Raw genomic sequence first — 24,230 nt, 5'->3', positions numbered from 1 at the left:
AACTACCTGAAATCTTGATCCTTTTACTTCCGAGATCTGAGAGTTGACTCACTCAACTGCAAATCTGACATGGTTTGTTTTTAATATTTCGGAGAGTATGCTTGAGATGGTTTTAATGGTCAACCAAAAATTTGTCAAGTTGTTTTAGATATTTTATTTCCTTAATGGTTTTTATTTAAATTTTTTCAGGCCCTTCTTTATGGATTCTGTCAGTGTCCCAGAAAGACAACATTACCAAACATGCCTGTGATAAGGAGTTTTGAGCTCTCAAAGCCTGTAGAAGACAAGCAGTAAGTTTCCTGGTAGACTGACCAGGCTCTCTTTTCTTTCTGTGTTTGATTAGCTTTGATACCATGTTAGATTTCAAACCACAAACTCAATTATTGTCACAACAAGATAGTCAAGGGGGGGCACAGAAGTGTCCTGTCAGGGTTGGTGGAGACTTCATGTTGCTTGACAGTAGTATATCTTGTACTCGGTGACAGATGTTTAGAATAATTCTTGCTATCAAGAGACAGAGCAAAATTTAATTACAGGAATTGATTGACTTTTGTTCTGATTATCATCTAGCAACAACCAATTACATCTAATTTACTAGCATAAAACCCATAATAAATCAAGCATTCTTTTCCATGTGATAAAAGTAGCTCTTGCACATCTGTTGTACTGAGTGAATACTACAAAAGTGAGCCAAGTGATTAAATACTTAGGCAAACAACTCTACTGATTGTTTCTTAAGTGTAGTTTAGTAAAGCCAAGTGAACAGGGTTAAGTTTTTCAACAGAGAGTGGAGTGATAGAAAAAGGAAGCCTTGGTTTTTCAATGCAATGCATTCTTTGCCATACCTGTCGAGAGTTTGTTTCAGTTCAAACTTTGTTAATGAACTTGAACATATTAGGTACTTATGACTGGCTGCGAGGGAAACAGTAAGTTTTCTTTTCCCAAGACTCTCAAATGTTCCTTGAGCTGAAGTCAAAGGGAAAAATTAGGGTCAAATAAAAAATGGATTTGAGTTGGGAAGTATAACATCATGATATTAAACAATTGCAAAAGAATTTTGAGTACTTACATACTTAAACATGTACTCTCAAGCTAACTCCTCTACTCACAAATTAGTCAGCTTTAATCAGAATTAATCAGGTTCATACTTTTATCATGTAGTGGGTACTGTCCTACAGTGAGAGAGGGATGGGGTTTAACTTTTCATTGTCAAATTATTGTTGGTGTTCCAATTTTAATTAACAGTCATTTGCAAAAATTAAGGACTCAAGATAAATAAGAGACTACAGCAAGTCACCTAGCCATAGGACTGTTGTGCTTTCTTTACTTAAATTCAAATATTACCTTTAAAATAATCTAATGATAATCATTATATACTGAAACAAAATGTTTCATTCCTGATTGGTCTATTGTGAATTATTTTGAAAAGTAACTTGTTAAGTCAGTTATTAAGTTACAGGTTTTCCATACTACACACTGGCTTGAAATTAAAGCTTTTTAAGATAACTACATAAAAATGCATAAACAGCTCTTGCATGTCATAATTTATGGTTATACTCATTTTGTTAGGAAAGGTTTCCAAAAGGCACTCCCATGGCTTGTGCAGTTACCAAAGCTTTCTAAACATCACTCATGGCTTTGAATTAAGAAATGTACTTGAACTCATGGAATTCTCCTTACAAATACATGTGAGATTAATTTAGATTCAAGAAATTGAGCAATAGAAAAAAAGAAATGAAATTCATCATATTTGGAAGATGATGCTTATGTTATTGTTCTGCCGTTATACACTTTTTCCATCTGCACCCAGTGCTCACATGTGCCAATTCCTGGAAGATCACACTATCAGCCAAGGAAATTGTAGAAGCACAATGATATAATAGAATCCTTAATTTATACACATGCATTTGGTATTGTCTGTTTTAATTCTTTAAACTCTAACATCAACATATATGCATATTCTCCATTCTTTTCTCTATGTATTTCCTAATGTTCTGACAAGGAGAATTTGTTCAATAATCAAGAGCTTTTTTTCGTTATAGTAATCATGTCCTCTATTCATTCTCATGATAATAATGATAATTTAGGGCTAATATTGCAAGGAGAAATTAGTTGCTTGTCACTATTTGGGGTTAAAGGTTCAGAGAAAGTTTATGTTTAAACAGTAGAAAACCTGGTGTGCCTGGTCTTTTTTTTTCCTATGGGACAAGTTGTAAATAAAATAGGGATTCTTATCTATGAAAAATTAATTATGTATTTTATTTTTTTACCTCTCTGTGCTGTATTCGATTTACGTTTACATTGATTCAGCCTCGCTTCCGTTCATGATTCGATGTATGATCACTTCCGGTAATGGCGACGACACATGTTAGAAAATATTAAAAGTTCTGTGTTGAAATCCAAGAATATATCTCCGTTTCTCGTGCCATCCGAACACCACATGGTGTCAGAAGTGGACAAGAAGATATAAACTGTGTCCAGAACGGATATTTAGCGATCAGTGATCAGGAATTACGCGGAAATATGGCTACGAATCTTCCACCACCGAAAGCTCTTTGTCTGTCGGGAAATGCAAGTGAGAATTTCAAGTTGTTCAAGCAGCAGTACGAATTATATGTGAACGCCATTGGATTATCTACTGCCAGTAAGGAAAGGAGAAGTGCTATACTGCTAAATCTCGCAGGTGAGGAGGCGCTGAAAATCTACAATGGCTTCACATGGGCTCCAGCTGTAGGTGACCCCGAAGGGGAGGAACATGTACCAGCAGAGGACAAACTGGATCCGGAATCAATTCTGGAGAAATTCCAGAGGTTCTGCACGCCGAAAACAAATGTTACTTATGAACGTTACAAGTTTCACAGGTATACGCAATCAGAAGGTGAGAGTTTCGATAATTTCTTGTCACAAATTAACACTCTCGTGTCTACGTGTGCCTACGGTGAACTAAAGGACGATTTTGTCAGAGATAAGATCGTATTGGGTATAAATAGTGATAAGGTCAGAGCACGGCTGTTGAGAGATGGTGAACTGACTTTAGAAAAAGCGATAAATGAGTGTAGAGCAGAAGAATGTTCTGGAAGGTGGGCTCAGGATATAAAAGGAGAGACTTCTAAAGTGCAGGCAGTTCAACATAGGCGGAAAGGAGACCCTCGTGACAAGGGACCACGTAGTAACGGGCAGCAAAGAAGTGCATCAAATTGCTCCCAGGCGTCGAATAGCCGGTCATGCCGGTGGTGTGGAAAGGAGGTGCACCCCAGAGAAAGATGCCCTGCAAAAGACAGTAAATGTAACAAGTGCAAACGCCCAGGACATTGGGGCAAGGTCTGCAGGAGTAGTAAAGGAAAAGGGTCTGTACAGGAGGTAGCAGAAGTGCAGTCTGACTCAGATGAGTACTACTTCTTAGGAAGCATCAGTGATGAAAGTTACTCTATTGAGAGTATCAACAACAGGAAACGCAGGAGTGCATGGTTTACGGAAGTCCAGGTGTCAGGTCAGAGCCTGAAATTTGCTGTTGATACTGGAGCAGATGTGACAGTCATTTCCAAAGCTGTGTATGATACACAGTTTTCACACTTCATTTTGCAGAAGCCTGACAGGCCTCTTAGTGGCCCAGATCAAAGCAACCTTTCAACTCTTGGATTCTTTACTGCAGAACTAAAGAAAGGTGATCAGACAATCACAGAGGATATATATGTGTTCCCCAAAGGCTCTCTATTGCTAGGTAGAGACGCTTGTGCAGATCTAGGTGTCGTTAAGTTCATTGGAAAAGTTACGTCAGATCCTATCCAGTCAGCGGAGTTCGGATCAATGTTCAAAGGCTTAGGAAAGCTAGAAGGAGAATATAAGATTAAGATCGAGCAAAACCCAGAGCCATACAGTGTGATGACTCCCAGGAGGATATCTATTCCACTACTTCCTCTAGCCAAAGCTGAACTTGACAAGCTTATCGAGCTAGATGTTATAGAACGGTGCACAGAACCATCGGAATGGTGTTCTCCTATGGTCGTGGTGCCTAAAGGAAATGGCAAAGTGAGGATCTGTGTGGATCTCACGAAGCTTAACGAAGTAGTGAAGAGAGAAAGAATCATGCTCCCCACAGTGGATTATACAATTGCTCTGATGGGAGGTGCTAAGGTTTTCTCTAAACTGGATGCCAATGCGGGCTTCCACCAAATCTGCTTGGATGAAGATTCAAGGAAACTGACCACGTTCGTCTCACCATTTGGTCGATTTCGATACAAGCGAATTCCCTTCGGTATCAAATCTGGCCCTGAGAAGTTTCAGAGTGAGATCTACCGAATACTAGGTGGTCAACAAGGTGTGGTATGTCTCATGGATGACATTGTCGTGTTCGGAAAGAACCAGGAGGAACATGACGAGAGACTCGTACAGACATTAACACGGCTGAAAGCAGCAGGTGTCACCTTGAATAAGGATAAGTGCCAATTCAGCAAAAGCCAGATTGACTTTCTAGGTCATCGGATCGGAGTTAATGGTGTGGAAAGCTCTCCAGAGAAGGTCGAGGCTATATTGAAAATGCGTGCTCCAGAGAGTGTGAGTGAGGTAAGAGGTCTGATGGGTACAGTGAACCAGCTCATGAAGTTTGTACCCAACCTTGCTACTATGACACAACCTCTACGTGAACTCTTGAGCTCTCACAGTGCATGGTGCTGGGGTCCAGCACAAGAACAGGCTTTTAAAGAGATTAAACAATGCTTGACGAGCAGCCCAGTGTTGCAAATATATGATCCTTCACTGGAGACCAAGGTGTCAGCAGATGCGTCTTCATACGGACTTGGCGGAGTGCTTTTGCAAAAGCACGGTGACAGGTGGGCGCCAGTGGCGTATGCGTCCAAAAGCCTTCTGGATGTAGAGAAAAGGTACGCCCAGATTGAAAAGGAGGCCTTAGCTAGTACCTTCGCATGTGAACGATTCACAGATTACATTCTGGGAAAGGATATTATACTAGAGACTGATCATAAGCCTCTTGTACCACTGCTATCCACGAAGGAGTTGGATCAACTACCCGTACGTATTCAACGAATGAGAATGAGGCTCATGAGATACTCGTTCACACCTGTTCATGTGCCAGGAAAACTGTTGTACACTGCCGACACGCTATCCCGTTCTCCAACACCAGCCAAATCAGGTGATTCATTTCATGAGGAAGTGAACTTATATGCTCATCAAGTCATAGCTGGAATGCCTATCAGTGATAGCAAATTAGATGATATTATGATCCATCAACAGGAGGATGAAGCATGCAGGCAAATTATGAACTATGTAGCTGAAGGTTGGCCTGAAAAACATAATGTCAAGGGTTTAGTCAGCCCTTATTTTGCTCATAGAGCAGAGCTGACAGTGGTTAAAGGGCTGTTGATGATGGGACCTCGAGTCGTTATACCATCGTCTATGAAATTGGAAGTCCTGGATAAGATCCACGACGGTCACCAAGGGATTGTCAAGTGCAAGGCATTGGCCAGAAACACAGTGTGGTGGCCAAGCATGATGAAGAATATAGAGGAGTTAATTGAAAACTGTCGCAAGTGTCAGTCTAACAGAAAAAATCCTCCAGAACCTCTAGTTCCTACCATGCTCCCACAACGACCATGGCAATACATAGCCACTGATGTCTATGAACTCAATAAAAGACTGTATTTAGTAATGATTGATTACTACTCCAGATGGATAGAGGTAGCTAGTCTGAGTTCAACTGCCTCAGCAGAGGTCATAGACAGGATGAAACGTGCATTTTCCAGATTCGGAATTCCAGATCAAGTAAAATCTGACAATGCCAGCTACTATACATCAAGGGAATTTAAGATGTTCACTTTAGATTACGGGTTTCGACATGTCACTAGCAGCCCAGGTCATGCTTCTGGCAACGGTGAAGCAGAGAGAGCAGTGCAAACAGCTAAACGTCTCCTAGCTGGCTCTCAAGATCCTTACCTTGCTTTGCTACAGTATAGAGCGACACCATTGGCTAATGGTTATTCTCCAGCTGAGCTAATGATGTCAAGGAGGCTAAAAACCAAAGTGCCGGTGGCCCCGTCTCAGCTGTCCCCAAACCTTGTGCAGAATCATGCCCTACGTCAGTTTGAAGACAATCACAAAACCAAACAGAAGCTGCACTTTGACAGAAGGCATTCAGCGAGGCCTCTTGTTCCCTTAGAGAAGGGAGATGAAGTGATGGTACAAGACAGAGGACAGTCTGGAATAGTAGTGGAGAAGTGTACACCTCGTTCTTATGTGATCCATACGGACACTGGGTCATATAGAAGGAATAGAGTACAGATCAACAAGATACCACCCCAACCCCCAGCTGCAGCTACATCTCTAGCCAAACCCACACCGGTGCCAGTACCTCCATCACCTAAACTTCCTTCACCCCAAACAGCTAACACTGCAGAAGGAACTGGCACATCCAAAGTGTACACCAGATCTGGCCGTCAATCTAAGCCCTCATCTAGATTGAAGGATTATGTGCCGTAAGTGAAGTTATACTTTCTGGCCAGATTTTCTCTGGTTTCTCAGACAGAAAGTCATAACTATGAACGCGTATTCTAGTGTGTGTGAGACTTAGTGCAGAGACAAACGACAATAGCTACCCAGGATGTGTTTCTTAACAAATGACGATTGCTTGAGGACATTTGATTGACGTTGTTTTGATTTTGAATTTCACGCTAGATAAGAAACAAGTATGTCTAAGTAGTTTCTCTTTTGTTATCTTAAAGGGGGAGATGTGCTGTATTCGATTTACGTTTACATTGATTCAGCCTCGCTTCCGTTCATGATTCGATGTATGATCACTTCCGGTAATGGCGACGACACATGTTAGAAAATATTAAAAGTTCTGTGTTGAAATCCAAGAATATATCTCCGTTTCTCGTGCCATCCGAACACCACACTCTCTTAGGTTTCCCTCTTGTTTGATGATGTATTTTTGTTGCAAGCAAAGAAAAACTTAGTGTAGAAACTTGCAAAGAGAGAACAACCACACCTGTTGCAGCAAAGTTCAGAGACAGAAGATGCCACAGGGGACCCACTCACTTTTTGTCTGGGATGAAAAATGTAGTAAGGAGACTTTTGGGCTTCTGGAAACTTAAAAACAATGCAATGCTTATTTTGAATGCTATGATTTTGTTAGTTTTTTAATTTGTTTTGTTTTTTTAGGTACTTGGAAAAGCCAACATCAGTTTGGAATCAACAAAGTAAAAGAAAATTACTGCTAATATGAAATATATGAGAATTACTTTGCATACTTAGTGTAGAGCTTATTCTAAATTGGAAACCAGTTTATGATTTCCTTTTTAGTCACCCTTGATATGATAATGTTGTGTCCTGTGTACATTTCATTTAAAAAGTGAGATTATGTTTCAAAACTGAAATAGTAGTTTAAATGCTGGGCAGTTGAACCCATGAAGCACAGATAGATCAGTCATTGAAAAAAATACTGGGCATATGATCATAAGAAGTCAAGTTTTAACTTAGTTTGATGGCTTGTTATTGAACCTGTGCATTCTAATGATGTTGCTTGTTAATTGTCATCTGAAATCCGCAAGTTTTGATATTTCTGCATCAGTGCCCCCATCCTCTGTCCCTGAGATGTCAAAGTGGCAGTTGCACTGTGTGATGCTGATAAGGATTTGTTATATCCTATTGTGGCTCTCTCTCTTCCGAGCTTTTGGAAAGAGTGTCTAATAAACTAAATAAGCTTTTACATTAACACTTTGTGAGTATATGAGTACAGCAAAGATATAAGCATTGTAAACTGCTGTTTATAAGCCCCCAACTCCCATTTATAAGCCTCCCTCCCCCAGATTAAATGCCCATCTACCTTCCAACAAAGAAAAAATATTAATAAAATACTAAAGAAAAATATTTAATACTAGGACAGCAAAGATGAACTTTAAGGGGGAAGTCTGAACTTCAGCTCTGTTATCTTGCAGCTTTGTTCGTGTTGTTAGTTTTTTCGTTTGACGTTTTGAAGCTTAATTAAAAACCAATAAATGCAAAACGTATTTTGATCAGCGCCCAGCTGCTTTCGTTTTTTCTGTTGTTTTCATAGGCCCCTCCGTTTATAAGCTCTTCCTAAACCTCGCACAAAGTTGTATAGTCGCTGAGCTTTTAATCGGTAGGTTTCGATATATTTGTATTGTGGAATTTAAAGGATTGGAATAGTCACATTCTCAACTTGAAAGTTTGATTTCGTTTTGATCGAAAACAAAGATAGCACAGCTTTTTTTCGAATTTTCAAGGCTGGTTTGCGGCTGATTAGCTCGCTATTGAGAGAGGCAAGAGAGGGAACTGAAAGCTACCTATGCGGCCGGAAATCAGCTTCAAAAAACTTACAAAATTCAAACGAACAAACAATATAGAGGCAAGTAAAGTTATTTGTTGAAAAGTATTTCAAATTTCTGGGCTAAGTAAGCAACAGTTTATTCTCAGACAAATCCTCATATTTCGGTCGTGGGCCAAAATTATTATCATATTTGCATAGTTTCAAAGGTTAACTTTGCGAGCGTGGGCTACCTGTGGGTGCAGTCACGCATTCAGCGTAGAACTTAAAAACAAGAAAAGGGTGGAATTACCAAAAATGCGCCATTTGTTTTTGATGGGTGGGGAGGAGGCAGGGCTGATGAAAATGAGCGAAAAAGCTGCCGTCGGATCAGTAACTTTAACTCGCCCGGTTCTTTGCTTGTCTCTAATCCACTGACCCAGAGTCTCGAGCAGGTTTCTTATTTTTGAAAAATTTGTCGGTTTAACTTATCTTCGGACATTCATGAAAATGACAACGATGTAACCAAGATAAACACGAGGAAGTAAATTTACCCACTGAATAAAAATAGGGGTCAGAGGAATGTAACCGTAAAGTAAGGCAAAGACCTCATCAGATCCCGTGACAGCTAGGAAATTTGATTTCCATTGTCATGGTCAAGTGATTATTTTAATTGTGCGAATTTCACGATTACATATTTAAATTCTGGGAAACAAACGAAGCGATGAATCGAACGTCATTCGTCTCCTGCCTCTCGTCTCGTCGAATTTCCTGTTTGTAAAAGTACTGTACAGTTACCTAAAATCATTTAGTTTTACACCTCTGCCGAAGGAAAGGAACTCTAACTGTGGATGAAATTCCCAAGAGATTTGAGTAACAGATTGGTTGAATCCTTACCTCTGTGTTCCAGGTAAGACTAGGTGCAGCGAGTTAGAAGATATTTTGATGACAGTCGTTGTTTGCAGTACCCTCGATTGCGGAGATGCCCCGAACAACCTGGTTCAGTATAACTATCATCGTGTATACAGTCGTATGTGATTTTAATAAATACCAATAGCGAAGCAAGATCAAGGTTAATAGAAGATAACGTAGGGTTGAAGATGCTGGATAACCATTCGAGCGCGAGGTCGTCAACTTTCGTTTCCCCGGAAATGTCGATGAAAAACTGCAGAACCCTTAAACTATTGTCACAACATTTGGAAAGAGATGTACTCGTGGAAAATTTGGCTCAGGGGCTCGCGGGCTCGGGGGCTCGGGAGCTCGCTATGCTTGCATGTGAACCATTTTCAGAATAAACTAAGAGCGTCGTGAATTTAAGGAAGTAAGCTGTGTAATACTGATCGAGTGGTTGTAATGTTTCCGAAGGTTGTTTGTCTTTATAAATCTACCGCTTTAATCTCGATCTCTCTTATCGGCTGTTAATCATGTCTAACGCAGCTAAGTGTGTTTCACATTGTGTAGAAGTTCGTAATTTGATTTGACCGTTTTATACAGTCACATTGACTAGTATTGAAGTTTACACACTAACTCGGTGTTAGAAATATTCCACCATGTTTACGGTTATAGCAATGGGTAAATACAACCAAAGGACGCCGGGTAAAACTCCTAAAACACCACAATCGAGAGGGAATCCCTCTATCTGTCTCTGGAATATTGATTATGTGAAATCCAAGTCATGAGTTTCATTTTCAAGAGAAGATAAATTACCTCTGCCCCCGGTCGCCTTCATCTAGGAATTTTCCCTTTTTATACCAAACGTCTATTCAAATTGAGCCTCAGCTAAATTCTCTAATTTGAACTTAAGATTGTCATGTAAGACATAAATTATCACGGAATGAAGCTTATAGGAGACATCACGGACAAAGTGTGTAATTCATTAAGAATTCCGGTTTTAATCGGCACATGCGCAACGAGGTGCTACAATTACCCTGGGACAACAGACACCACTAAGTTTCCTAGCGACCGATTGCAGATTCATCAAAATAAGTTGACCGGCTTTATCGATCGCAAACATGTTTTGATCGCATGAGCTAAACGCACGATTGACTAAAAACGTGATGGCGCTTCCACAAACTGTAGGCTTCAAAGCTGAAGCAGTCGATGAAGGAATTTAGTGTGCGTGCACTGTTGAAGAAGTAGACAATGATTACGTGATCGTTTCTTTTGACGGTTGGAATGCGGAGTGGAATCGCCGCGTCTGTGATCCACGAGAGATCAGGGATCGAACATTGCCTGATCGGAAAAGAAAGCGAAGAAACCTTCCCTTCAGTGAACAATGTCTTCGCTTAAAGAAGACTGACTTTTTTTTTTCAAATATCACTCAAACTTATTAAACAAAAAGCTCAAATTACCGTTCGCTTCAATTTCAGGCGTAAATTTGCATAATCTTTCATGGACGAAATCTTTCTGAATTTCAAAGATCAAAACCATTTTCTCAACTACATCAGCTTTATCTTTATCCACTTAGCAAACAAAGCTTTCCAAATTACAGCCAAAACACCAGACGTAGTTCACTTCGAATTTCTCGTTCTCTCCTAGTTTCTCAGACCGCATCCAAACAGGTTTCACTACACAGCTTCCGTCTAAGACTCCCAGTGGAACGTGACGTAAAATACGTCACGCGTTACTAGGTAACAGTGCTCATACATATGCACGAACCCCACTCATGTGGGGTTCGCAGAATTACACACTTTGTCCGTGTTGAAGTCGTCATGTATGCAAAGAAACCACCGATTTTTTTCTTTTGTATTGTGGCTTGTTTAACTTGAACTTCAACTGATAAGTTTGGAAAATGAACTGATCGCTGAAGCGCTCAGGGAAGACAAATAATATTTTCCTTTGTGTTCTTTTTTTAGCTTTGGAAGTTCCTCAACGCAGCACAGATCAAGATCGTGAACAAAACAGCTCTCCAGGTCTGAAAACACTAAATATGAATATTAGCCCTATTATACAATAAAATCTTTGATACTTAAAGTAGAACTACACATATTTGCAAGTTTACTGTAAATATTAGTCATGACCTTAAATTTTGTTTGAAAGTAAAATTAATACTACGACATGAGGATGGAGAACCAAGAAGCTTAATCGTGCTGAAAATATTGGGTGGTTTTCAGAGCTGTTAGTTAGAGCCTAACCGGAAAAAAACCGCGGGCTAGTCTGCCATCTTTTGGTGGATATTTTCACCTCATTTTGTCTAAAGAGATGTATCATTAGCCAGGAACAAGGTTATACCACATTCAAAACAAAGCTATACATTCCCCAGTGGTATGTAGAGTTTGATTTCTGTGCTTTCCGAAGATGATAATTGCGATCGCGCATCGCTTCAGCGATTTTATTATTCATCCAAGGAGCAGTTGTGCCCTTTACTCGACGCTTTTTAAGTGGTGCATGAGAATCCACAACTTCGGTAAATAATTTGTTCCAAGTCAAGACTGCGTCGTTGACATTGCTCTCATCGTCAACAATGTGCCACGGAAAATTTTTTAAGTTCTGGATGAAGGCGTTTTCGTCAAATCCTTTGAATGACCGATATTCTATTGTCCTCGATGTGGCCTTTGGGACACCAGCTTTTAACACACAATAAATTAGCAAACGATCGCTTATTGATAGGGACACAACGCCGCTATCAACAATTCGGTGTTGATTACTTCGTTCTTCGGTGTTGATTACTTCGTTCTTGTTCAGAAACTGTTTAATGTTTTTTAAAAATCAGACGAAGTTATTTTTGTGACGGGATGCAACAGTCCCCACAAATGTTATGACGTTTCGTATTGATGCTGATTCGCATCAAAAGAAGCAAAGATTTACTGGAACAATTTTAAGAGTTCGAATTTATTAGTTTGTTCGCATTTAATTATTGCGTATACTGTATGACTCGCTATAATACATGCGGCAGAATTGGAACGAAATGGCTGTTTTTCTTTACCTTTACTGAGGAATGTTGTTTTGTGATGGAAAAGAACATCGGCAAAAACCTTCCAAATAGAATATTAGGGACCAAGTATGATACAAACGATGCTTAAAAGGAACGTTTGGTAGGGGGTCCAAATCTGCGAAGGGGGGTCCAAATCCGCGGTGGGTCCAAATCCGCTGTGACACCGGCGTTTGATTGCGTGACTAGTAAAATTCATTAAAGGGTAACTGACCCTACATTTTTCTCCTTTTCTTTTGTCCCAATACATTCCTCTTAGGTTAAAGAATCCTAAATGAGCAAATTAACAATACATTATGCAAAATCAAATTTTCTACAAATTTTTTTGATGCTTAATCGACGGCCATTTTGAAAACGGTCCGATTCAGGTCACGTGAGGTGATACGTCATAGTGTGTAAGGAAGTGAAGAGCGTAACATCAAGACCTGAAAGTAACTTCTTGGCTGTTCAGCTGATGCCGAAATTTACGAGCGGAAAAAAAAAACAAGATTTGTTCCATTCTGCTATGAGCCACCATTTAGAGACTATGAAATACGAAGTGAGAAATAAAATACTGAAGGTTGAATAATCGCAACGCGTCGGATCGCATGTCTGTATTTGGAGCCACAGGTAATCTGTGCGCCATTCCAAACAGCTGTAAAAAAAAATAAATGTTCCCATATTTTTTTCCTCTTGACCATTATTGAGCCCTATACTTAAACATTGCTGATAACCACCTGCTTGTACGATTAGTTTGCTGATGGTTTCTTATGTGAAGAGCCTAATGAGACCCTGAGGTGCTCCAAACTGTGCCAGTTGGTCTGACTTGTCGCAGTTCTAAAGTTAGAGGGAGGATCGCCCGCCTCTATTTATGTGAGCGCCTCTGCAGTATCTGCGTTTCCCTCGCGATCATATGATACAAATTTCATCTCGGTCACAAATCACGAGTTAGAAAAACTGATGTTCAGATAAGCGCTCTTGTTGTCCTTCTTCCTTATTCATTGCTAACTCTAAGATAGCAGTTACAGTACACGTTCTATTAGGTTTACAGTCACCTTGCCACCAGGAAGACTCGCCACCAGCTTTGATTTCTTCTGCCATCTTCAGATTTACCTCTCCCTCAACTTTACGTCTCCGATTTTTATTAGGAGGATACTGACACTTATGAACACGAAGGTCTTAATCTCACATCAAGTTGTGCACGATATTGGAGGTATATCTTGAGATCGTGGCCTTCGTAATTAAATCAATATGAGCTAGAATACGCTTCTTCTCGGAAGAAATGCATGTTTGAGATACATTGACGTCTCCCCAATGTTTTGTTATGCTGTACACCCACGAATTTAGGGGTATGAGCTGTTGCCGTCCCTGGCAAGCGCGAGAATGTCAGTATCCTCCTAAATTCGAGTTTTAATTTGAATTGAGGGCTTTTCAACCGCTCGAGTACTTGTATGGCATCACTACGAAGACGTCATACAGCTGATACACGTACGATACATAGGATTAACAATGTCTGTTGCGCAGTTGCGAGTGAGAAAATTATTACCGGAGGTGTAAACTCTTTAAAATTTTTATGATGTTTTAGGGATGTCTATCTTCGGCGGTCACAAAACATTGACCCCCTCTTAAATTTACTGGGAAAAATGAACTCACAAACTCCTAGTTGAATAAATTGGAATTCATTTGACCGATACGCCGGTTGTTTCAATTTTGCTTTTTCCTCGGGCTGTTATAACACAGTTCATAAATTGACTGATGAATAAAATATTTTGAAATACCGTTCGAAATTTGTTTTTTTTTTTCTGCGTGCAAACCAAGGGTATACAAAGTTTTTTAAGCATTTGACAAGAATTTCATGAGGCTCACCTCGATGATTTTCTTCGGCCTGAGTCAAGACGTGCCAAGCTAAGCGACATCGCCACCCAGTAAAATAATTTTCCAAAGAATAAATGTGGCGAGCTAAGGAAACGCACATCTCTTTTCATTACTGTGATCAAAGCGCAATGATGTACCTTAATTGGTACTTACGGTATCAAACCATTGATTATGACAAGGTGAGCTTAATTTTGTCTGTTGAGGTCGACGTGACTTCACATTGAAAGCTTTTTTGACGGAACAAACTAGAAGGGACGTTTGGCAGTTAGGACGGCAACGCCAAGGAAGACGTCTAATGAAAAATTAATACATATTTATCGTAGGAATTTCGCGAATGACCTGATGTGTTCACCATCTCTTACGGCGCCGCAAGTTAACCACAGTATAACGTAGGGGAGCGGCGTTGAGTTCCAAATAGAAACTTAATTAATTTGCTGTCGGCGTTTCCTCTCTCGGACCACACAAATCTTGATGGTTTCACGCTATTATTTTGTAGAAGACGGCTAAGAAATGTACAAAGTTTTTAAATGCACGTGCTTAACTATTGTTCTGCTCATTAAATCTTTTTTTTTTGCCACGTCCTCGTTGCCGTCGCCGTATTGCTTTGGTAAAGGTCCCCAATGAGCATCACTACACGAACTGAGAAAATAAAAACTTGTATTTATCTCCCACGCGTTTCGTCTGACAATAGCAGACTTCATCAAGGAGTTTCACAACTAGGGTAAATAAGCTTGCTCATATACAAGTAGTAATTTGTCTCTTTACTATTGAAGTCAGTGGAAAGAATTCTCCTGGTGCACTTACGGTGTTGTGCATGCGTGACATTTTTCGGATGTTACATGTACGAGAACATGATCCGTTTGAGGGTCACAGATTTAGTGTAAATAATTGACGCCTCAACATCTTACATCCTCGTCCAGGTAATGTCTCTATTTACAGAGGTCTTAGAACGCTGAACAAATGGATTCGCCTTGTGTGGCCAGAAAGCTGAAAGCGAATTTCTCGGGCGTAATTGTTTTTGACTTCTCAACTGATGTTGCCGCAAACACAGTTTTTGGGAGTCACGAAACAAAAAAATTTATCGGGACCTAGTTTCATTTTCTAATGGAAATAAAAACCAAATAAAATTATTCTCTTGAGAAAAAGAGTTATAAATAACAGGGGTTCTTTGGAACAAACAGTGATAGAAAAGGTTTCATTTCTGGTCAATACTGACTTTTGATAGCCTACTTCCAAATCTGAGGGAACGCGCTGAGGGAATTAAAAAAATCATACATGTGTGATAATGCAAGAGAGAAAATAAAAATACAAATAAAGAAAAAAGAGAAAACACAGGAACCCGTGTTGCTTGCCCTTTTGCAGCTTGCAGATGTTTTTTTTAGCCAGACCTACAGACCTAAGCCTGACACCACGCAAAGAAACTCGAAAGAGTGCTGTACACCAGCTGGCTCGCACGTACACGCAGGAAAGGCCATGACATTCAGCGAAAATAATAGCAGATGCAGACAATATTTGCAGCCGAAAAACAGGCCAATAAAAAAACAGAAGGTTAAAGAACTTTCTAGAAGTGCTTTCTTGAAAAAAAAGATAAACAATTGTTACTGCTCAAGAAAGGTCACGCAGTCACGCTACAAATACTATTTCTGCGTGGAATTTCTTGATGGTGGAAAGGGGAAAAAACATTTTCCAGTCTTATCTTCTGGAAAAATGACGCAGTTAATGAATTTTATGGGGCTATTGATTTTTCCTTTCAAATGAAGGTGACAGAGTTTCCCGTCATCCACGGCCTGGACGTGGACAGGAGTAAAGACAGGAGAAAGAAACGCTACGATTTTCCCATCGATTTTTCGCCTGCATGCAACTCTCTAAACGTGAAATTTACCATTCCTACAAAATCTCTGGAGAGTTATTTACATTTTTAGCTGTCTAAAAAACTGTGGGCTTATTTGGTCAAGTGACCACCTAGAGCAAGAATTGCGTGACAGGTGTAGTTGAGAAAAGCTTGTCACTGTCGCAGATTTTAAAAGGCATCTAAAACAAAAGTACGGTAGTGCTCAGAGATTTTTTTAATGGCTTTCAGAGATGAAATGATGAATTATAAAGGGGAATTAAGATTAGTGCTGTAGCTTTCTGGAAAGGGGAGATATTTGACCTCAAAGTTGTCAAATATTTGGATGAATAGAAAAGTCTAAGAACACAGTCGTTTAATTGCCTCTGTTGATTGACAAGCTGTCAATCAAATTAACTAATACTTGCGTCAGACATTAACTAAGGATGTAATAATATGTGTACAAACCCTCAGAGAATTGGTTAAATACCATGGCAGTGAGAGCTTCATACATTTTACCTACTTTGAAGCGATTTCCTTGGTAAAAACCGGGAAAACTGAGGGGTGGTCTATCTCCCCCGGAAAACACCAAAACAGAAAACTAGTTTGTCTTTTTTTAGTTTTGTGGTAGACCCTTTAAACTGGCAAAGTTTCATTGAAATCGGTGGGATGGTATGCCCGGTGCTCTTGTGAACACACTCTTAAACATGTTTCAAAGCGGATAGATAGATAGATAGATAGATAGATCGATAGTTTATTATCAAATAAAATACATTGCAGCCATAGGCTGAATTGCGTGCTTTTCACAATCATTGATTATATAAGACTATATAAGACTGCCCATTGCAAAAATGCTAAGACCTAAATAAAATTACTAATATAACTAATATAGCTAATATACAGCAGTGGAATAGCTAAAAATCTAGGTTAGCACACGCGCACACAGCCGGGATAAATGGAAATTTAAAACGGTCAGTGCGAAAGCGCGGCATGTTAAAAACGCGCCGGTGTCTAGTTTTGTAAGCTGAAAAATGCCTATCTAGCAGCAAATTATATAATTTGTGAGATGGATTTGAGACAGACAAAAACAGATCCGTACATAATTTCATGCGTCTGTCATAGAGAGAAGCTAAACCGTGCCTGTCTAAAGAGTCATGGTATCGCAGTTCTGGTGAAATGATGGATAATGCGCGTCTTTGGACCCTTTCAAGCTGTTATGTCAAACACACTTTAAAATATTTTGTAGCAATATACCGAGAAATAGATATTAATTGTTGAGAATGAGAAATTGTTGCGTGAGAGAAAGAAATCACTATGCGAGATTATCAATTAGTTTTTCTGAGCCGGTGAGCAACAGCTAGTCAGCGGAGTGTATTTCTCTCAAAATGGCGGAACAACTGAGTGCAGAAGACTTTACAGAGTTTGTACCATTTAAAGAGGCGCTTCCGTTTATCTCGCCTCTGATCACTTTAGATTAGAAATCTGTGCTAAGAAGCTTGAAGAACACACAAGAATGCTCATCACCATATCACTGTCTGAAAATTCCTCTTAAGACCTGTTTGAGGTGTTCGAATTGTATTTAGTCGTCTTATTAAGAAAGACGTCAAATACTTTACAGATACTTTAATGGTTTTCAGTATTCTGCTGTTATTTTTTAGCTTACCTTCCATTGTGATCGCATAGGCCCTTGGCTTTAGCGGCTGCAGCCACCACTACCAAAACGTAGAAATCGCTAAATCTGTTCGCTTGGACCATAGGATCTTCGACAGTAGTCAGTGGTTGATCTTTGTTGGGAAGGCATCTATAACTTTCCAGACAGAGTTTGTGTTTCCGTTGCCCTTTAATCGTTCGGAGCGAACATTTTCCTTTTTGCGATTCGTATCACTCGCTTAACTTCTTGCCTAAAAAATCGAAAAACGTTCCAATGAAGTTTGTCGTTTGTTTTACGTGCCTTTTTTTGCCACCTGTCGCGGCTTAAGGGAAGCTGTATGTTGAGAGTCACTGTACCACAGCCTGACATGTCAGCCACTGCAGAATTGTACATAGTCTCAGGGCAGGCTGCAACCCTGCTAGGTCGTAAAACATGAGAGATCCTTGCAATACTTAAGGTTGGAGTTGATGTTATGAACTGCAGTAAAAACATTGACAATGCCCAGTCTCTAGACAACAAAGCTACTCTTAAAATTAAATTCCCAAAGTTTTTGAGGGCCCCGGCAAACTAAACGCTTACCACATGAAGTTACACCAAGATGACAGTGTCTCAGCTGTGGCACAACCCCTTCGCCGAATATCATTTAGCAGGAGACAGAAAGTGACAGCAAAGTTGAAACAATTGGAGGAACTAGAAGTCATTGAAAAATTCAATGTTCCCACTAACTGGATCAACCCACTTGTTGCCGTAGAGAAGCCCAACGGAGACATTCGCATTTGTTTGGATATGAGACGGGCGAATCGTGCAATCCTCAGGGAGAAACACCCAGTTCCCACACTGGAAGAAACATTACAGGAGATTTCAGAGGAAAAAGTTTTCGGGAAACTCGACCTAAACATGGCGTTTTATCAAATAGAGTTATACCCTGACTCGCATGACGTAACCACGTTTACCGCCCCGGATGGCCTGTATCGATATAAGTGACTTTTCTTTGGCGTCAACTTGGCAACAGAAAAGATTCAACCGCTAAATGGCAAATACTAAAGGATTGCCCCGGCACTTACAACCTGTATGACAGTGTGAGAGTACTTGGCCGTGACCACAAGAAACATGATGAAAACCTCGACAAAGTAATACGCAAGTTTGAAGAGCATGGGCTGAGCTTGGAGTACATGGGAGAAGTGCTCACGGGTTGAGGCACCAAAACCCCAAAATCAATCTAAAGTGGGAAGCTTCCCGGGATCTGCCCTCCTTGGAATTTCGACAATATCGAGCCGCTTGTGGGACCTAACGTGCATTGGCAAGTCCAGGAAGTGGGGTATTAAGGAAGAATAAGCTTTTGAACATATTAAGAAGTTGCTAACAAATGCCCCAGTCATGGTTTCTTTCGTCAAAGATGCTAAGATCCGTCTTGTAACAAAAGCCTTACTTGTTGGCATTGGAGAAGTCCCAGAACAACAATAAGAGGATGGTTCATACAGCCCAGTGTGCTATGCCAGCCGCAAGCTAAGTAATGTGGAGCAGAGGCACTCTCAGTTCGAGAGAGAGGCACTAGCCGTCCGTTGGGCCTATCAAAAATTTTGCCTCCACTTGTATGGAATCGAGTTTGAGCTCCGCACAGACCACAAGTCGCTGGTAAGCGTTCTGGGTGTCAAGAGTACACGCCCATTAACAGGTATTGAAATATGGTTGTTATACCGCGAGCAATTTCGTTATCTAGTGACACTTCTGAAAAAGAAAACTCTGCGGATGCCCTAAGCCGGCTCCCAGTAGATCCAGCTCAAGACGATGCACATGAAAGCACGGAATATGCCTTCGGTATAGCTAGTGATGTTGCATCAGCAGCACTCACACCTCAACAAGTTGTGCAAGCATCTGCAAAAGATCCCACATTATAGTTGATGAATCAAGCTGTTACCTCAGGAGACTGGAGTCACTTAAAGGGCATAAGATACAGAGCTTTGGTAGAAGGACTGCGGGTCCTTGGCCAGTTTCCCCTCAAAGGTGACCGTATCATAATGCCAGAAGCCTCTGGAAACATACACTCGCACATAAGGGTCATCAAGGTATGACAAGCACAAAGGTCCGCCTCAGAGAAAAGGCATGGTGGCCCAGCATGGATAAGCAGGTAATACATTAGTAAAAGCCTGTCATCCTTGCCAGCTAGTCGGACCCATCAGGTCCACAACATTACCCAAAGTTCTATAGGTTGACATCGCCGTCGACCTATTGGGGATTCCCAGCGGAAAACACCTGCTCGTAGTAGTAGACAACTACTCACGCTGGCCCGAAGTCATCTTGTCGAAGAAGACAGATGCATCACACGTCGCAAGAGCCATGTAGGGTATTTTTCAAACACATGGCATACCTTAAAGTGTCCGCTGTGAGAATGACCCGATATTTGCCTCCACATAGCTTGAAGGCTTTCTAGATTTCTTAGGAATAGTTCACCAGAAAGGAATCCCCCACTGGCCGCAGAGTAATGGTGACGTCGAGCGCTGCAACGAGACTCTACTGAAGATAAAAAGAATCGCTACTTTGGAAGGTAAAGACTGGAAAAGGGCATTACGAAATTTCCTTTCAGTGTCAAACCACACATCACACAGTGTCTGGGTTGTCCCCAGCCGAGCTCCTGATGGGTCGACGCCTCAATGACAAACTTCCAAGAGTAACCATTCCAAGTGAAAGAATCACCGAGGCCCATTGGCAACAGCCTCTTCGCGAGAGAGACGCGCGGGGGAAACTTCGGCAGAAAGAGTATGCAGACAGAAAGCGGTCGGCACAATACAGTGATATTGGCGAGGGAGATCACATCCTACTCAACAAGACCCGTGACAACAAACTGTCTCCCAACTTTGAACCAGTATCACACAAAGTGGTAGAAAAGAAGGGCAATGTAATCCTCAAAAAAGATCAGGAGGGAAACACCAAACTGTGCAATTCGAGCCACATTGAAAAGTTTGTTTAGTCAGCCCATCCACTGAAGCCACTGAAGCCCACAGAGGAGACGAGGGAGATGACATACCCACTGGAGGACAGTCAAAAGCGACTGCTTTGATCCCGCAAACCTATATAATTAAACACCCTACCCTCAGCAAGTCCGGTTCCTTCACGGCTAGCTCGTGTTAGGCGCCCTCCATCGTAGATGAATGACTTTGTGTCCTTTTGGGCTTGAACTGATAAACATTCGATGCAGATCTATGTAGTTTCCCTGAACGAAAAAGGTTAGTTGTCGTGATGACATAGAATTTATCGATGATGAACATTGAACCAATATCTTTTGTTTTTATGTTTATCAATGTCATCGCTAGGAACATTTTTGCAAAAAATCGGCTTCGGTTGATAATGTATTATGAATTAATGAGAATTATTTATAGCAAAGTTTGGTTGGGCGGCGATTCTTTGTGTGCGTGGAGCTTCGTCATTACAAGTCTCTCTTACAAAGAAAATTTTTCTTTTCTTTACAGAATGGTACTCTTTCTTTCTTCTTTGGGCTTATTTTTTTCTTTTTCTCTTTTTTTTTTTTACCAAGGACTTTTTTCCGCTCTTGATTTTTCCGTGAGCAAAGATTTTTCTATAAGCAAAGAACTTCTACGAGTGAATTTTTTTGTCGGTTGCCGCGACACTTCCTCAGAGGATTCACCCAGGTCCGAGATTATGACACCTTCTTGGTTTATTATCTTTCATTTGAAAATACGTTTTTCTAAATAAATCAGTTGCTTTTAAAGATTTCAGAATTTTTTTATAGAAACGTTTTTTTGAATGTTTGAATTCAGTTTAGTCAAATAAAGCAAAAATCGATTGTTTCGACCTTTGTAGGTGGAAATACCCTCCGTACCCGGTCGCTCGCAACTAAGAATTTTCCCTTTTACTGTGAGATGCCTATGGCAAACCATGGTGAAAACCCAGCTGGGTTTCTTTTTCGTTTCATGGACAAAATGCAAAGCTAGCCAATCGGAATACGTAAAATCTTATCGATTTTCATCTTATGTAAACATTGGCGGCTAGATTGATCAGAAGCAGACGAAAATAATTTTCGGACATAAGAAAACTTATAAAAATCATTTCCGCATATCTATAATTTCACTCAGTCAAAAAATCTAGAGGTCATGTTAAGTAGGTTCGGAGGTATTTTAGTTCCGAGGCAGAAAACTTATCAGATACAAGCTGGAAAAAACCGTCTGAACAAAGATCATTGCGTTACTATGCAAATATATATTGAGCTACTAGGAGGCGATAAGTGACATAGGATTGGAGAATGGTGGAATTTGGCTTGTGCAGGCGAGGAAAGATTTGGATTCCAGCAGCTAAATTTAACGAATTCTCCAAACGTAAATTCGATAAACGCAGGTTACTATTTTTTGCTGTTTTTGTCGGCTGTATATAGGTTAATTATTCTGCGGAGTTGGATGGTTACCATAATTGTGAATCTCTTCGTGATATTCCGGAACCTTGGCTTTTGAAATAAGAGCAACCTTGCTTTGCAGTAAGACCTGTATCTACAAGTTCACAACTATGTTTCATCATGCACGGGTTGGCCATGATTCTTTGATTAGATAAAGGAGACAGTTAAATTTATTTGTTATGCTGTGGTGTTTTAATCGATTTCTTTCTTACCACTAACTTAACTACAAATCTCTAGGAAATAACTTAGGTACAGTCTTCCAGTTGTATTAAAGTGTATATTGACGTTTTCGATAAACAAATCACGGCTCAAAGGAGAGAAGTCTGTCAGCGGGGATGGAAATTGTTTTTACCGAGCTGTTGCTTTTAGGAGGGATGAAACAGGCGCTGAGAAACACGAGGAGATTAGGAGGTGGAGTGGCAGTTTGTTTCAGAAGAAAGTTTTTTAGCTGCGACTCTCCGCCATTTTCAAATACAAAAACAGTCACGGTTTATTCAACACTAAAATTTTCTATAGTGGTTTCTTCGGCTGATCTAAATGACTAATCATGGTACACTGTAACTGCACAATTTCTTTCAATGCTACACTTAGTAGCTTCCAGGCATCCAACGGAATTACCTTTAGGCGTCTACCTATACTTACGTCTATTTAAATTGAGCCGCAGCTTAATTCTTTAAATTGAACATACGATTGTTTTGAGATTAAGGTGTGCAAAGAAACCTTCGATTTTTTCCTTTACATTATGGCTTGTTTAACTTGATAAATTAGGAAAATGAACTGACCGCTGAAGCGCTTGGGGAAGATAAGTAATATTTTCCTTTATGTTCTTTTTTTAGCTATGGAGGTTCCGCAAGGCGAGACAGATCGAGATCGTGAACAAGAGAGCTCTTCAGGTTTGAAAACACTGAATATGAACATTACACTATTCCACAATGACGTCTTTCATGCTTAGAGTAGAGCTACATATTTGCAAGTTAACTTTAAATACTGATCATGGCCTTAAATTTTGTTTGAAAGTAGAATTACTACAACGACGCGAAGATGGAGAAACAAGAACCTTAATCATGCTGCAAATATGGCGTGGATTTTAGAGCTGTTAGTTAAAGTCTCACCGGAATAAATAGCGGGCTAGTCTGCCATCTTTTGGTAGATACTTTCACCTCGTTTTGCTTAAAGTGATGCATCATTAGCCAGTGACAGAGTTATACCCCACTCAAAACAAGGCTTAAACATGTTTTAAAGCTGTTTTTTCAAACACAACTTAAAATATTCAGTTTCTTCATGGGAGCTGCTTAAACCAATGTTTGTCAGCTTTAAATATAGCACAAATTGAATCCTATGGACAGTTAAGCTTTTTGGTTCACTGTTTCTGATTTACAACAGTTAAGCCCGGTCGAAACGAAGTTTATTTTGCGACGCAAACTTTCTCTGTTACCACAAGAATATACAAAGGTATTTGTAAGATTTGGTACTTCTCTGTAATGTTGATCGGCCGGACTGAGTAAATCCGAGTTCTCGCGGCTCAGTGACCTGATACTGAAATTGCATCGCGAAGATGAAGCTCGGTGCGATGTCGCTCTCTTCGATCTTAAAGAATTAAGGTACGTTTCTTCTTGGAGGGGGGTGGCTGGGGAATTTTGGTATTTTTTCCAAAAAAAAAGTGTTGGCCCTCCCTGGCCTTTTAATAGAAAAAACTCCTGACCCCCCACCTTAAGGTGACTGACAAAAGTGCGACACTCCCCTCACTACTTCGTGGTATGTTCCATGCCGTAGTTATCTCAGAACGTTTCGCTTGTGAACGCAAAATGTTTGAATGTAAATATATCTCGATATTAAATGTGTGTGAGGTGAAACAAGAAATTGCGAACATTCACTGTGGGATATTAACGTTGTATAGCTGAAGTTTGAATATGGAAGTATAAACTTTGAGACTTTGTAAGTCCTTCTCCAGGCTCACAAACTCCACGAACCAATCCCGATTACACCAAACTTCCCGACTTTCACCTCCTCCACGTACGAAAACATCTACGAGTGGCCGCAAAGCTGATGATTATCAGCCTTGAGCTCAAATAAAACAGATGTTTTAAAAGGGTAAGCTCAAAGCAGGGGATAAAAAGGCAATCAAAGAATTTTCTGAAAAATACATTGTCTCAGAAAGCTTGTTGCAGATTATATTGAGCATCTAACTGACATTGAAATGAGAAAAGATAAGCGGCAAACAGACAATGAAAGGAATTGTGCCGAAATAAAGAAACAGGGCTACAATGACATTGACTAGGAGGT

The 24,230-nt window shown here is 40.3% G+C and overlaps 1 protein-coding gene and 1 pseudogene across 2 annotated transcripts in view; both read left to right on the top strand.

Moving 5' to 3' along the window:
- LOC149053037 (nuclear protein localization protein 4 homolog) overlaps window positions 1-24,230 on the top strand; it is a 281,781-nt gene that overhangs the window by 160,993 nt on the left and 96,558 nt on the right. For both annotated transcript variants that reach the window (XM_089213658.1, XM_089213653.1), the window contains one exon: window positions 190-290. The gene's annotated coding sequence lies outside the window, so the exon portion shown is untranslated. The remainder of the gene's footprint in view (window positions 1-189; window positions 291-24,230) is intronic.
- LOC149053041 (uncharacterized) lies at window positions 20,178-20,717 on the top strand (annotated as a pseudogene).

The sequence above is a fragment of the Pocillopora damicornis genome, chromosome 1 (assembly GCF_964200805.1).
Source record: "Pocillopora damicornis chromosome 1, jaPocDami1.2, whole genome shotgun sequence".
Lineage (NCBI taxonomy): Eukaryota > Metazoa > Cnidaria > Anthozoa > Scleractinia > Pocilloporidae > Pocillopora > Pocillopora damicornis.
Note: the sequence above shows the minus strand (reverse complement) of the source record. Positions and strands in the feature narration are given on the sequence as shown.